At 36.7% G+C, this 13,420-nt stretch overlaps 1 long non-coding RNA gene across 1 annotated transcript; it reads right to left on the bottom strand.

The window, feature by feature from the left end:
* Window positions 1–1,511: 1,511 nt before the first annotated feature.
* On the bottom strand, window positions 1,512–11,681 carry LOC106689621 (uncharacterized). The gene is made up of 4 exons (XR_010844554.1): window positions 11,568–11,681; window positions 10,045–10,179; window positions 7,595–7,830; window positions 1,512–1,642 (listed from the first exon to the last, which is right to left on the bottom strand). It is a non-coding gene; the product is annotated as an uncharacterized lncRNA (long non-coding RNA).
* Between the last annotated feature and the right edge of the window lie 1,739 nt (window positions 11,682–13,420).

A 13,420-nucleotide genomic window follows, 5' to 3' on the forward strand; every position in this document is an offset into this window, starting at 1 on the left:
GTTGTATTGGCACGTCTAAGACTAGGCCACACAAGGCTCACACACAATTCTCATAATTACAAAGGTGGATCGACCACGATGCCAGAAATGTAATAAAAGAATGACAATAAATCATATCTTCGAAGAGTGTGTTTTTTACACTAGAAGAATATATGAACTGGGTATACATTCAAATATATCAGGGGCCTTGGGAAATAAATAGGTTCATATATTTAAATAACATTATCTTTTCTGAAAAGAACATAAGACTATTTGTAAATATATTATATATTCCATATATAGATTCGTTATAGACAATTTTCACTAGACGAACAGTCCTCCTAAAAATATCTTATACAATAGAATGATATAAAAAAAAAAAAAAAAAAATGAATAACCTAACTATTTATAAATACTAGAGTAAAACTAGAAAATATATGTCTCTGATATAGAACAAATAAAAAAAAAAAGGGAAAAATATATACAATTTCTATACACGATTAAAAAAGAATAACAGAAACAAATTTATAAGAAATATCCCAGAATCCAAACAAGTAATAGTAAGAAACGAACAACTACAAAACATAGTAAAAATTACATAGGGTACAATCCTATCTTCAGAAGATGAATTCCAGCCTCTATGAAGTCGTCGTAAGGATTTTTAGTTGTTCCATATGAACAGTCCTCCTCTTTTTTGGTCCAAGAAAGCTCTCAATTGTGACAGTGTTGTCTTCTCTAATCGCTATCACCCTGAAGGGACCCTCATATCGCTGGAGTTCCTTTCCCCTGTTGGTAGACAATTTCTTGTAGACTATGGTCCCGATCTTAACGTTACTTATTAGGTCATGCATGCTCAAATTTTGCCTCTTTACTCGTTTGCATTTTCCCATCTCGATGCGAACTTTGAACTTATTCCTTAATTTCCTCAGGGCTAAACTATTGTTAGTAACTTCTTCTTCTCCAGTCGCCGTGTCTCAATAATCTCTCCAACGTCCGTGCTGGCCAAAAAGAATTTCGAAGGGCGAAAACGCAGTGACCGTATCAATGGAGTTGCACGAGCTTGGCAGGCTTCGTTGGTCGGAACAAGGTGGTTGGTTGCCCAGGAAATTCCAATGAAACTCCTCGGTGAGTAACTACATGGAACACGACCGAGGGGCCGTCCTAAATAACGGAGGGCTCATAACGTAAAATAAGATTCTAGAAACCTACTTCGTATTGGGACCTGGAGGGCAGTGCACATCGAATAATCTGGCGAAAGCTGCTTGAGGAGACCCAGTGGTAGGTTTTTATGCCGATTGGATAGACAATTATATTCATGCTGATATTTAAACAGACAGTAATTACAATACTTCCCTAGATACAATATACAATGTAAATACAATATTTTCGGACATGCTCATAAAAATGTTTAATATTAACATGTAATGAAAATGAGTACTTACACATAAAGGAAGAATCCTGGTGACGTTTCCTTATTCCTGTCATATTGAGAAACACAGTAGTTTTTTGATATACTAAAATCTACATTGATACCCTTATTTAAAAATTTATATAGATAATCTTTTTCAAGTGAATAACGCAAATCGTCTGGTGAACATGAATGCGGGATGCAGATCCCAATGTAAATGATGTCGCGTCTTTGAAATCTTGGATCCTTTGTTACCTGAAAATATCCTTAATAACTTAACATACCATCACTACCATATAGTACATTAATTAATTATACCAAAGATATAAGTAATAGATACTGCCTTGTATGGGACTTCGGGGGTTCCCCGTACAGGTATTATATTGAAATGTATTCATATTCATGTATTTATATTATATATTTATATTTATTTGTATTATGTATCTCTATCGGTTCCTGATGAGAACCGACTGAAAACGTAAGCGCTATATTTAATTCAAACACTAGACACCATCTGGACCTCCTTGCCATGGTATGCTAGATATGAATATCTATAATTAATCATTGGATTAATACATTACATTGTTCCTTTCCAACGGTAACGTGTTCACCAATTTACTATGCTAATATATATATGAGGTGGCATGCAGGGATTATTAATTATAAAGTAAAGTCTTTGTTACATATTTTATATTTACAATTATATATACATTACCAAAAATAATATTATGAGAGAGCATGGTAGACCTGTTTCCTTAACTTTAATTATTATATTATGAATTGAGAAGTACCAGTTGGGATCTTTGATATTTATACTGACTCTAACTTATTAATGCTATCATTTGCCATTCAAATTACAACAGATAAGGTCTTACTTGTTTCGGTATATCGGTCGGCTTGGTAGTTTTCGCGGCTGAGCGTCCATATTCGCTAGCTTCCCGGCTGCCGCTGCTGGATCCCTCCGATGGGTGACTTCCTTCCCTGGCCTCCAACTCGTCAGCCGCTCTCTCTTCCAGGTCTTCAAGTGTCCATCTCTCCCAGGCTGTCTTCCTCCGTCCGATTCTCGCAGACTGTCCTTCCGTCCCAGACTCTCCCCGACTGTCCTCTCTCCGACTGTCTTCCTCTGTGTCCAACTCCCAGACTCCCCTTCTGTCCCAGACTCTCTCAGCCTGTCCTTCCGTCAGACTTCCTACAAGACTCTCTTCCTCTCTCAGACTGTCTTCCTCTGTGTCCAACTCCCAGACTACCCTTCTGTCCCAGACTCTCTCAGCCTGTCCTTCCGTCAGACTTCCTACAAGACTCTCCTCCTCCCTCAGACTGTCTTCCTCTGTGTCCAACTCACAGACTACCCTTCTGTCCCAGACTCTCTCAGCCTGTCCTCAGACTGTCCTTCCGTCAGACTTCCTACAAGACTGTCCTTCACTTTTTTTTTTTCGTACCCTCCTAAAATTTAAATTAGTTTCATATGTGTACATATGGTGAGGTGTGCCATATGTACGGCTGGCTTCAGTGATACCTTTGATTGCCTTTAGGCATTATAAGGTAGGAGAAAGTCTTAATTAATGATGTAGTCTTGATTGGCTTACGCCAGTAGATTATTGGAGCGGGGAGGGACCGTTCCGCTGGTGGTATGATGAAAAAAATTTAGACTTCAGACTTTAAGAGTCTGAAGCCCTTCCCTCGTCGAGGACGTCGTCTAAGGGAACAGTGCTCTGCCACCTCCCGGGTGTTGGTGGAGGGGCGATTTATCTAAAAAGTGGGTTACAGCAGGCCTTCAACCCATCAAAGAACTTGATGTGTCGTCGGCCTATATACTCCGGCAGAGGGGGGAGTTGGAGTTCTTCTAGGATGACACTGTTCTTGGCCCACTGGAGCGTGGTTCCCCGGACTATCTTACGGAGTATGGATCCTTGGAAGCGCTGTAATCGTGTGAGTGTTGTATTGAAGAGGTGTCTCATGCGTGGGGCACCGTGGAGCAATGTGGGTCTTATCACTGATTTGTAAATTTGGAGTTTCAGGCGTAACGAGAGTTGAGGAGATGTGAGCAAGTGGTGCACCATATAGGATTTGAGTCGGGCTATCTTGAGTCTCTCCTTGGCGTGATGAGAGAAAGTGAGTTGACGGTCTTGTGTCACGCCAAGGTAGAGGATAGAGATTTTCCGGCCCTGTTGATCACTACAAATCTCTGGGGCAGGCTACTCTTTTTACCTTTCTGAAAATACATAACTATTGTGTCTGTCTTAGTCGGGTTCACCCTTATGCCATCTTTCTTCAGGGCGTCCACTATGGTGGCAGAAGCTTCCTGGGCAAGGGCGAGAGCCAGTTTAGGACTGGCGCTGGAGGCGTAGACCCCTATGTCATCAGCGTAGGCTGCAACCACTGCTTCCTTATGTTCTAAAGACACAATCGGCGCCGTGAAGATTACATAGAGCAACGGTCCCAGAACTGAGCTCTGAGGTACTCCGCAGGTGGTGGGGGCTGGAGGAGAGAGGTCTTCGCCGATTCGTACCACGAACGATCTGCCAGTAAGGTAGCTTCTTAGCAGTCGGCAGAGGGTTGCAGGAAACCTGAATTTCTCCAGCCTATAGAGCAAGAGCGGGTGTGAGACACTCTCAAATGCCTGGCTGCAGTCCAGGGAAATGAAGGCCGTTGCTCGATTTCTCCTCTGCTCGATGGTGAACGCCTGGAGCTTTGCGAGATGATGATCACAGGAGATACCCTGCAGAAAGCCGGTCTGTTCTGGTGGCATGATGGCCTCAACTAAGCAATGGTCCATGAGATGGTGGTGGACCGGCCGCTCAAAGATTTTGCTGATGTGTGGGAGGAGGCTGATTAGGCGATAATGCTCCGGTTGGTTCCCTTTCTTCCCCGGCTTAAGACGTGGCACCACTATTTCTTGCTTCTAGGCTGTGGGGAAGTACGATAGGCGCAGGCAGGAGTTATAGATGTTCAGGAGAAACGCCTTACCTTTCCTTGGGAGCATCTTCATCAGTACGTAAGGGATTCCATCACTGCCTGACGCTTTATTACCTTTGGTGCGGCTTAGAGCCGATTCCAGCTGGCGATAGGTAGAGAAGATTACCGCATCTTTGGGACTCGGTGGACTGCCAGGATGTGGTCTGGGAGCATTGATCGTCCGCTCATCATCCCGAGCAGCGTAGCTAGAGACCAAAAGATCTGCCTGTTCGTCGGGTGTCATGAGATTGCCATCTTTAGTCAGATCAACCATCCTCCGCTTGGTCACGTGAGTTCGAACCAGCTTCCAGAATTGACGGTGGCCGTCATGTGTTCTTCTAAGCTGTTCATGCCAGAGAGAGGTCTTCCAGGTACTCGTGAGATTCGCTATCTTGCGGGTCATTGCATTAATGGCCGACTTTAATCTGTAATCATGTGTCCTTACATAGATGTTGCGGAGGTTGTTGCGCTGACCAATGAGGGCAATAACATGCTTCGCCGGCTTCCTGATAATTGGGAGGTAATCCTGGTAATTGGGAAGAGGTGAGAACTTCGGGATAGTCATATCTCCTGCATCCTGGATGGTCGATGTGTGAAGCTCCACTGCCTCGTCCACCTCATCTGGTAGACGACATGGAACTATCGAAGGTATCATTACTTCAACGCATGACCTATATCCTGTCCAGTCCGCTTTTTGGTATTTGCTCGCTGAAGGTCTTCCAAGAGTGCCTTCAAATGTGTAAGTCACGAGCCTGTGATCTGATGGGCCGTAAGGGAGTGCATTACAATCCGTGACTATATGGGCGTTACTGGTCAGGAGTAGGTCAATCGTTGAAGTCCATGTAGAGCGGGCCCCATGTCGGAATGTATGAACCCCTGGGTGAAAAAGGGCAAGCCTGGTCTTAGAGATTTATGTGCCCAGTGGATTGCTACTGCTACATAACCAGGCGGTGTGTCGGGCGTTGAGGTCCCCAAGTACAACATATCGACTCGTCGCTTGGGCATGTTGCAACAACAGTTTGATGGAGGTGAGCACAGCCCGTGGTCTTCTATAAATACAGCTAAATGTGTAGCGGTGTTTCAATCGCACGTCCATCGTGACTAAGTGTGTTCCGGTAGTAGCTTCCACTGGGTTAGGAATAATCCTCGACGGGATATCCTTTCTGACCAGGATCAAGACACCTTCACGGGCCCCGGGTGAACGATTCTCCCGGTATGTGGTATACCCGTGAAAATATATCCAGGACGAGGCAGTGAGCATCGTGTCCGTCAGAGCCACCACAGCTGGTCTAGGTTCCTGTAGAAGAATCTCAATCTCAGCCTGTTTTGATGAGAGTGAATGAATGATGTTATAATTCACAACAAGGTGATTAGGCATGTTGGTGGTCCAATATTCTACCCACCATGTCAATAAGCCTGGTTACCATACTCAGCATCTGGTCCATGCGTGAGCACAGTTGTTCGATGGCATTGTTGGAGGGAGATGCGGCAATCATCGAGGCAGGCTGAGGCTATGGTGGGCGTTGCTGATGTGATGTCGCGGGCGGGGATCCTCCCATTAATTCTGAGTAGGATAACCCATTTCTTACCAGTTTACTGGGCATCCTGAGTGGCGCTGGTGTGATTACTGGTACTTATTGAGCCTGTTCCCTCTTGGCTCGGCTTTTCTTGAGGAGCTCCTGTCGAATGGGACACTCTTTGGAAGTGGCTGTGTTGCCAACCTTGCCATCACACAATGCGCATTGAGGTGGTCCCATCGCCGAGCACTCGTTGAGCAAGTGAGGGCCCCCACACTGTGGGCATACACTCTGCCTGCCGCAGTAAGCCATGGTGTGACAATACCGTAGGCACTTTCTACATTGAGCAGGGCATCCATCATCTTTGAAGATGCTCACCCTGTAGCGTAAATAATCGATGGTGGTGAGGTTGACCGTGTGGTCAGTTATGACTTCAAATAAGGTCTGTATTGTACCTAAGACCATCTTCATGGATAGAGCCAACCATGTTTATTGTTGAATTAAGCGACGCAGGGCTGGTTGCAGGTGCAGCGGTCGGACACTACTGAACGGCCACAGCGGACTGGCAATGCAGGACAGGCACTGTTGGCGGACACTGCTGACGGCCCAGCGGGCGAGCGCTGTTGAACGGAAAATGCGGGCGGGCACTGGGCAACGGATACTGAACCGACACTGAACTAGTGAGGTGCGGACTGTAGAGTGATCTCTCCTCAACTGTGTGAACAAGACTGTGAGTCCTTCACTCTCTTCCTCCGGCCCTTTTTGCTTATTTTCTCCCCTCTCCTTCTGACTCCTCCTTCTTTTGATTTCTGTCTTTTTATTGGTTCTTCTATTTTCAGAGGGGGTGAGAATGTCCAATAGTCTTCGGCGAAAGTCGGTATTTTTCCTACCTTTCATCTTTAAAGGTTTCTTCTTCTGGCTTCTGGCGGCTTACTGTATTTTCCCCGAGGTTTTAGAGCGGCCCCGTGCGAGATAAGGGGTGTTTATTTGTTTTGAATTAAGACGGCTTTTTCTCTTTGCCACTCGCTGTACTTTCCCCGAGATGTCTAAACTGGCCACGTGCAAGATACGGGCTGTTTGTTTGTTTATCTCTGCCTACACGGTCAAACGTTCCCAGAGGGTGCATACCCTCTGTTATCTATATACCTCTGTACATTTCTTTAGATCTGTTGCCAACGGGTTTCTGCCTAGGTCCGGCGGTATCTTTGGCATGCCGACAAAAGAAATTACTTTAAGTTAAAAAATTCCAGCTGGTGCCTCTCATACATATCAATACATATGGTTTTATTATAAAATTTATTTTATATTTGATTAATTTATTTATTTCAAATATCAATTAATATTTATAATTTCATATTAAGTAATCACACATAAATAAGGAAAATAAGAGGAACAGAACATAAAGAGTACTATTAAACAAAAATATCAATTTTTTAATCTAGTAGCAATTTGATTGTAAAATCATAGACTAAATATTCATCAGATTTTTTTAGTCATTAATTTAAATAGAAAATATTTGCCTGTTATGAATTTATTGGCTTTTACGACTCAATATCCTAACGAAATTTTTAGTCATATTTGTAATCGGATAGGAAAATCGTCAACAGGTAAGATCGCAAATGTACAAAATATATTATATTTTCGAAATCTGCGACTCAACATTTGTAAATTATACCTTACAACCTGTAATCCATTAATTACGTATTCTAATTGAAAATAATATAATATGGCTTACCCTCAGCATGCTCCAGATAGAACTGCTAAGCGGCGGATCACGGTAAACGGTTATATTGTCGGCGTAAAAATTAGGATAAAGTTTTGAAGTCGGCCAATATCTCAATTTTACCAGGCAATATTTACCGAAAATGTTGAAATCTTCAACATTAATCGATAGACATTGATCGAAATTTCCGAAATGGTGCAAATTGCCATGCAAAATCCCTGCAACGGCCGTAGGCGTGGAATCGAGCACTAGAAATAATTATTAAAAAATATAAGAATTTTGAAAGTAATCTCATATTGTTTGCATTATATATGTAATAACATTCTCACCATAAATCAATATTTGGTTACATATAACAAAAAATTCTACATAATACACAAATAATTAATATTTCAAAATATATATGTATATAAATAAATAAAAAGATGAAATACATACATGAACAATATTAACTTAGAAAAACATATTTTGTTCTTTTATGAAGGTAGTATTAAAGACAATATTTGTTGTTGGCAATTTCTTTTATTATGGATTTTCGGAAAATGTTCTTTTAGTGAAATGAAACATTTGGTAAATAAGTAACAAAAAATGTTGTTTTGGTGAGAATAGCTGCATGTCTTGGAGCATGATGGTTATTTCTGAGTAGCGGAGGCAATTTTTGATCATTCGAATGAATAAATTTTTAATTCTTTCCAGTTTTCTATAATTGGTTAATGTTGAATTGAATTCCAAAGGGGAGAGTTACAAGTGAACTGTGAATATATTATTTATATTCATTTAAACATTCATGTGAAATGTTGAATACATTATTTATATTGAATACATTTTTCAAATTAACTTAAATCTGCACTGGTACAACCAATTAAGAGTCAGGAAGTACTAGTCAACAGCACTAGATCATACAAGTGTTTGCAGATTTTAATGATGTGTATTGAAATGTTCATTTTCTTAAGAACCAAAGAAAACTTGCTCTGATAAATCCATGGATCAAAAAAATATTGTAATTAAACACAAAAATGTCTCTATAAAATAGATTTTTTTTATACCTATTTATTTATAGTTTTAATGTTTTGTGATGTTTTATAGTTGATTAATGTTTATTGACATAATCTAATTCATCTTCGAACAAATTAGTAAAAAAAAAAAAATCCATAAATTATATTTTTTTTTATTTGTGTGAATATTTAAAAATAACATATGTTCCATAACGAAAAAATTTATTTTGTTCTTGAAGTTACCTTTATAGAAAATCCACTCTTTCTGAAACATATATTCCTTCACTTTTGTAAATACATTTTTGGAACACTTCTTAGGAATAATGTCTCCAATGTCTTTATTATAGGCTACCGTCTCATTTATTAATGTAGAATATGGTATTACTATAATATCTTTATGAGAAATTATAGTTGAGTGATTATTAATATGAATGATTATGATATGATATTAATGATATGAATCGTTATTAAATGATTCCTAAAAGAAGGAAGAGTTTTTTTTTTCACAGCGTCAATTAAATTGCCGCAAACTTAGTTGATTTGGCTTAGAATTCATGAGTAGTATTTTTGTACTGGGTGAACCCTTGTGAACCCTGTTCCACCTTGACGCAACGGTTCAAAACTGATTATTTTTAGAAATAAAAAGTCATGTTGGATCTGATAAGGATATATAAATAGTTTGATAAAGATCGACTATATAAGAATTAAATAATTTTGTAAAAGCCCGATTTCACAAATTTCAAAAAATACTGTTTTTAACGTCTCCTATCTTAAAATAATTCGAATCATTTTAAAATCAAAGTCTGAAATGACATCGATTTAATTAAATTTGAATATAATTTTTATTTTTTCAAGGTTACAATACAAAATAAAAATGTATAATATTAATTACAAAATTAAGGCCTTCTCAATTATAACTTTAAAATTATATATTTTACTATACAGAAATATGTTTTTTTGAAATTTATTTATTTTCCCTATATTGATATTTCGCCTTTAAAAACAAATTGTTGATCAGCATAGACAAAAAAATGCATTCACTTGCAATTTATAAAAAGTACAATGTGGAAATATCATTTCTATTTAAAAATTATATATTTTTTTTTCTGCATATATGACTTTAACTCCATATGCTGGAATATTTTTAACAAGACAAATGATAGATTCCAACCACACAGAGCCTTGAGTCTCTAACATACCGGCAAATAACTCACCACTCAACTTTTCGACAGAGTTAACGCATCATTGGAAATGAATGTATATATTATGTTTAATAATTAGTTAAGGAAACTTTTTTTTTTGGAAAAACTAGGTTTTATTAAATTATTTAGAATGGCCTACAAAATTACAAAGTAACACTGTTTTCACAGACCCCAATTACTAACTTTATTATTTTATAAAAGATATTAAATTTTCTAAATGTATTGTAAAATTTTAAGCAATGTGAATAAAGGAATTGTGACTCACTGCTGACCGCCCAAGCACTTCCATTCTTCAAATGATTGGAATATATTGCAACATCCTCAGAGCATACACTGCTGCTTGGTAATGGAGAGAAGCTTGGTGTAGTTTCCTTTAAAATACTTCCGATCCATTCAAAACCTAGAAAGTATCAATATTTCGAGAGGAACTGTAATGCTTAATAATTTATTGATATTTACAACTGTATTTACATAAAAATATATCTAGTAAACTTGATGTTAGATTATAACGGTATGATACACACTTGCAGAGAAGCTACCCATTGGTAGCACTCTATTAACATGACTACATTAGAAGTAGTCTCGAGGACATCTTCTTTTCAGGCACTTAGGGGGATTGTCAGGAATGAAGGAGGGAGCAAGATTAGAAAATAAGTGGGTTAGGATGGCTAGGGAGTTTTTAATGGAAGGATTGATATCTGGTTCGGGCTAGATCGGTTAAATATAGAATATTAAGGTCTCTATAGGCATATATATTTGTGACAAAGTGAGCAGCTTTAAGGATTTTACGAGGGATTTCGGATTGTTAGGATTGGATAAGAGAGGAATTGGAAGGTTTAGTGGAGCCCCAAAGCTCAACTCCGTATGTCCAGATAGGCCTTATTATAGTCATGCAGATAACTGTTTAATACTAAAATTCATTTAATCTAACACCAGGGCAATAAGGTACATTCTTGCATGAAATAAATAAATAATTAAGTGTTAAGTAAAATGGTCTAAAATAAAGGAAGACGTTTATAGTTAACTTTTCTAATTATTATTATTATTCTATGGGCAACAGACCATGGAGGCCTAAGTCCTCGCGCGATGTAATTCCCAATATTAGAATGTAATATTCCCAGTATTAGGAAATACATCGCGCGTTTCTTGACGTGGTTTTATCGCAGGATGGGTTCGTCACTCCCACGCATATTTTTTGTGAGTGCCACCCATTGGCTAACATTAACACCATTTGATTAGAACATTAAATCCCTAAAACACGTCAAGTAATTCATTATTTATATCGTTAACAATGAATAGAAATAGTAAATTCTAAATTTCGTTTGGTTAATATGTAAAAATATTTATTTTTATAAAAGTATTAAAGATTCAAAGTCAGAATAAATTAAATTAAAACACACAACACATAAGCAAATAATATTTAATTAGTCCCTAAACATTTTTATTTTATTTATTTTTGACAAAAATTTGAATTTTACTTTATTCTATTAAATTATCATGAGTGTTTTATCCATTAGTTATCTAGTTGTGCCATCCATAGAAATAATTAAGTCAATCGTCAATTTAAACTTGTCTAAGCTATTAAATTCTATCTCAAACAGACTTGTAATTTTACAACGGAATCACGAGCTATTAATAAATACATGTGTTCAAAAATAAATAGAATTTTTTAAAAATTTATATTTAGAATTAGTCTTGGAACACTGTTTAAAGTTATTAGGACTCACTAACATATGCTGATAAAAATCTTTTATATATTAAACAATTAGATATAAATAAGTTACTTACTTGAAATATTGCTTTTAGTAATTATGTTACTTAAACATGATTTTTGAAATAAAATGATAAACTTGATAAACCTAATGAACCCTTTCATGATGTGTGCTAGTGTTGGACTGGAATGAGACTAGGGAATAACTTGGAATGAAACTATTCAATGAATGCTTTTAACTGAAATAAATAACATACGCAATACATTCTCCACTCCTCAAAAGTCAAGGAAAATGATGTTTTTATCAGGCTTCATTATCATTCCCTTGTACAAACTGTTTCTTAATTTACTTCATGGATATTTACCACAAATAATTTCAAAAACAACAACAATAATTTCAAAAACAAACAAGTTATTTTATACGATTGGCTCGTATAAAATAACTCCTCACCATGTCATCTTATCTTCAATATTCAGAGCTATTCTAAAAGTGAGTTTCATTTAAAAATTCAGGAAAAAATGAAAAATAATCCTTAATATTCAATTAGAACTTTTTTAGATCTTTTTCTTGAAATTCTCCTTATATTACTACATCTAAATCTGAAGTATATATATTTTATAGACTGTGATACGGAATATATAAAAGGACTTATTTTATTTCGTCAAATCGGAAATTTTCTCATCAAAAAACTTATTTTTTAATATTACTTAAATTTTTCGAGTGAAACAATATTACATTGTAATGTTTTTTTTTTCTTTTACATAATTCTTCAAGGGTTGTAGCGGTACCGATTTAATTTAAATAATTTAACTTGGACTATATAATTTAAATTGAACACTTATATAATTTATTACATTATTTATTAATACACATTCATATCGGGTCAAATAAAATTAATCTGAATAAATTTTATTTTCAAATAGATGGTATTATTTCAATACCCTCTCCCCTTAAAACGCAAATCAAAATGATGGACCTCACGGGAAATTAAATTCTCAAATGATTTTATTCTTTAGGTTCCCTGTATTCTCTGCACCGTTCGCATGCTAATCGTTTAAAACAATTTACACAAAAGTTAGGTTTAAGCCTTCGGATCGAAAAAGTTCTGAATGAATTTTTTTCTTTTCATTTGCTATCAGAATCCTTTAAAAAAATGAAATAAAAGTTCCCATTAAAAATAATAGAATTCGATGCGCTGGAGAAGTTTTAAATCAAATTGAAATTTCAAAAATTGTAGAGATACCATAGGTGAACATTTATAGGAGGAAACCCTACATTTCTGATCAAGTGACATGCAATCAATATCATCAAACGGTCTATTTTTTTATATATACATCTTCATTTTTTTAAAATCTTTTCAATATAATTTTAACTATATTGATATGATTTATAAATATGTAATTACTATTCTTTGCTTAAATAATTTTACTTTAGAGAAAAGTTATAGTAAGTGTTGAAATTATTAATAATATACTGTGATAATAATGATGATAGAGATAGCAGTAGTAATATGGAAATTGTTCATTACACAATTCTTAACACGGCTTTTAGACATTTCATCTGTCCGTTTATCACAGGTATGGACAACCTTTGACATGATGTGGGCCAAACTTTACTGTGCAAATACATTCACGGGCTGCGTTTTAAAGTAGTGTTCATAATTTTTAATGATAGATATTAGACATGAAATAATACAACATTATTATTATTATACAATTTATTAAAATAACAAAATGAAATGAAAAAAATAGGTACAAAACTATAATTATATCGTGAAATTTGGAATTAAAACAAACTATGAAAGTTAGTTAAGTTAACCCTAGCAGCACCAAGGGGGGGGGGGGATCGCCGATTCCTCACTTCCGATTTTTTTTAATACTGCACTCAAAAAATTTTTCACAGACAAGGAAAAAATCTATTTACCTAAAA

This window comes from Halyomorpha halys, unplaced genomic scaffold (assembly GCF_000696795.3).
Source record: "Halyomorpha halys isolate HHAL.00 unplaced genomic scaffold, Hhal_1.1 Scaffold1417.1, whole genome shotgun sequence".
In the NCBI taxonomy this organism is placed as follows: Eukaryota; Metazoa; Arthropoda; class Insecta; order Hemiptera; family Pentatomidae; genus Halyomorpha; species Halyomorpha halys.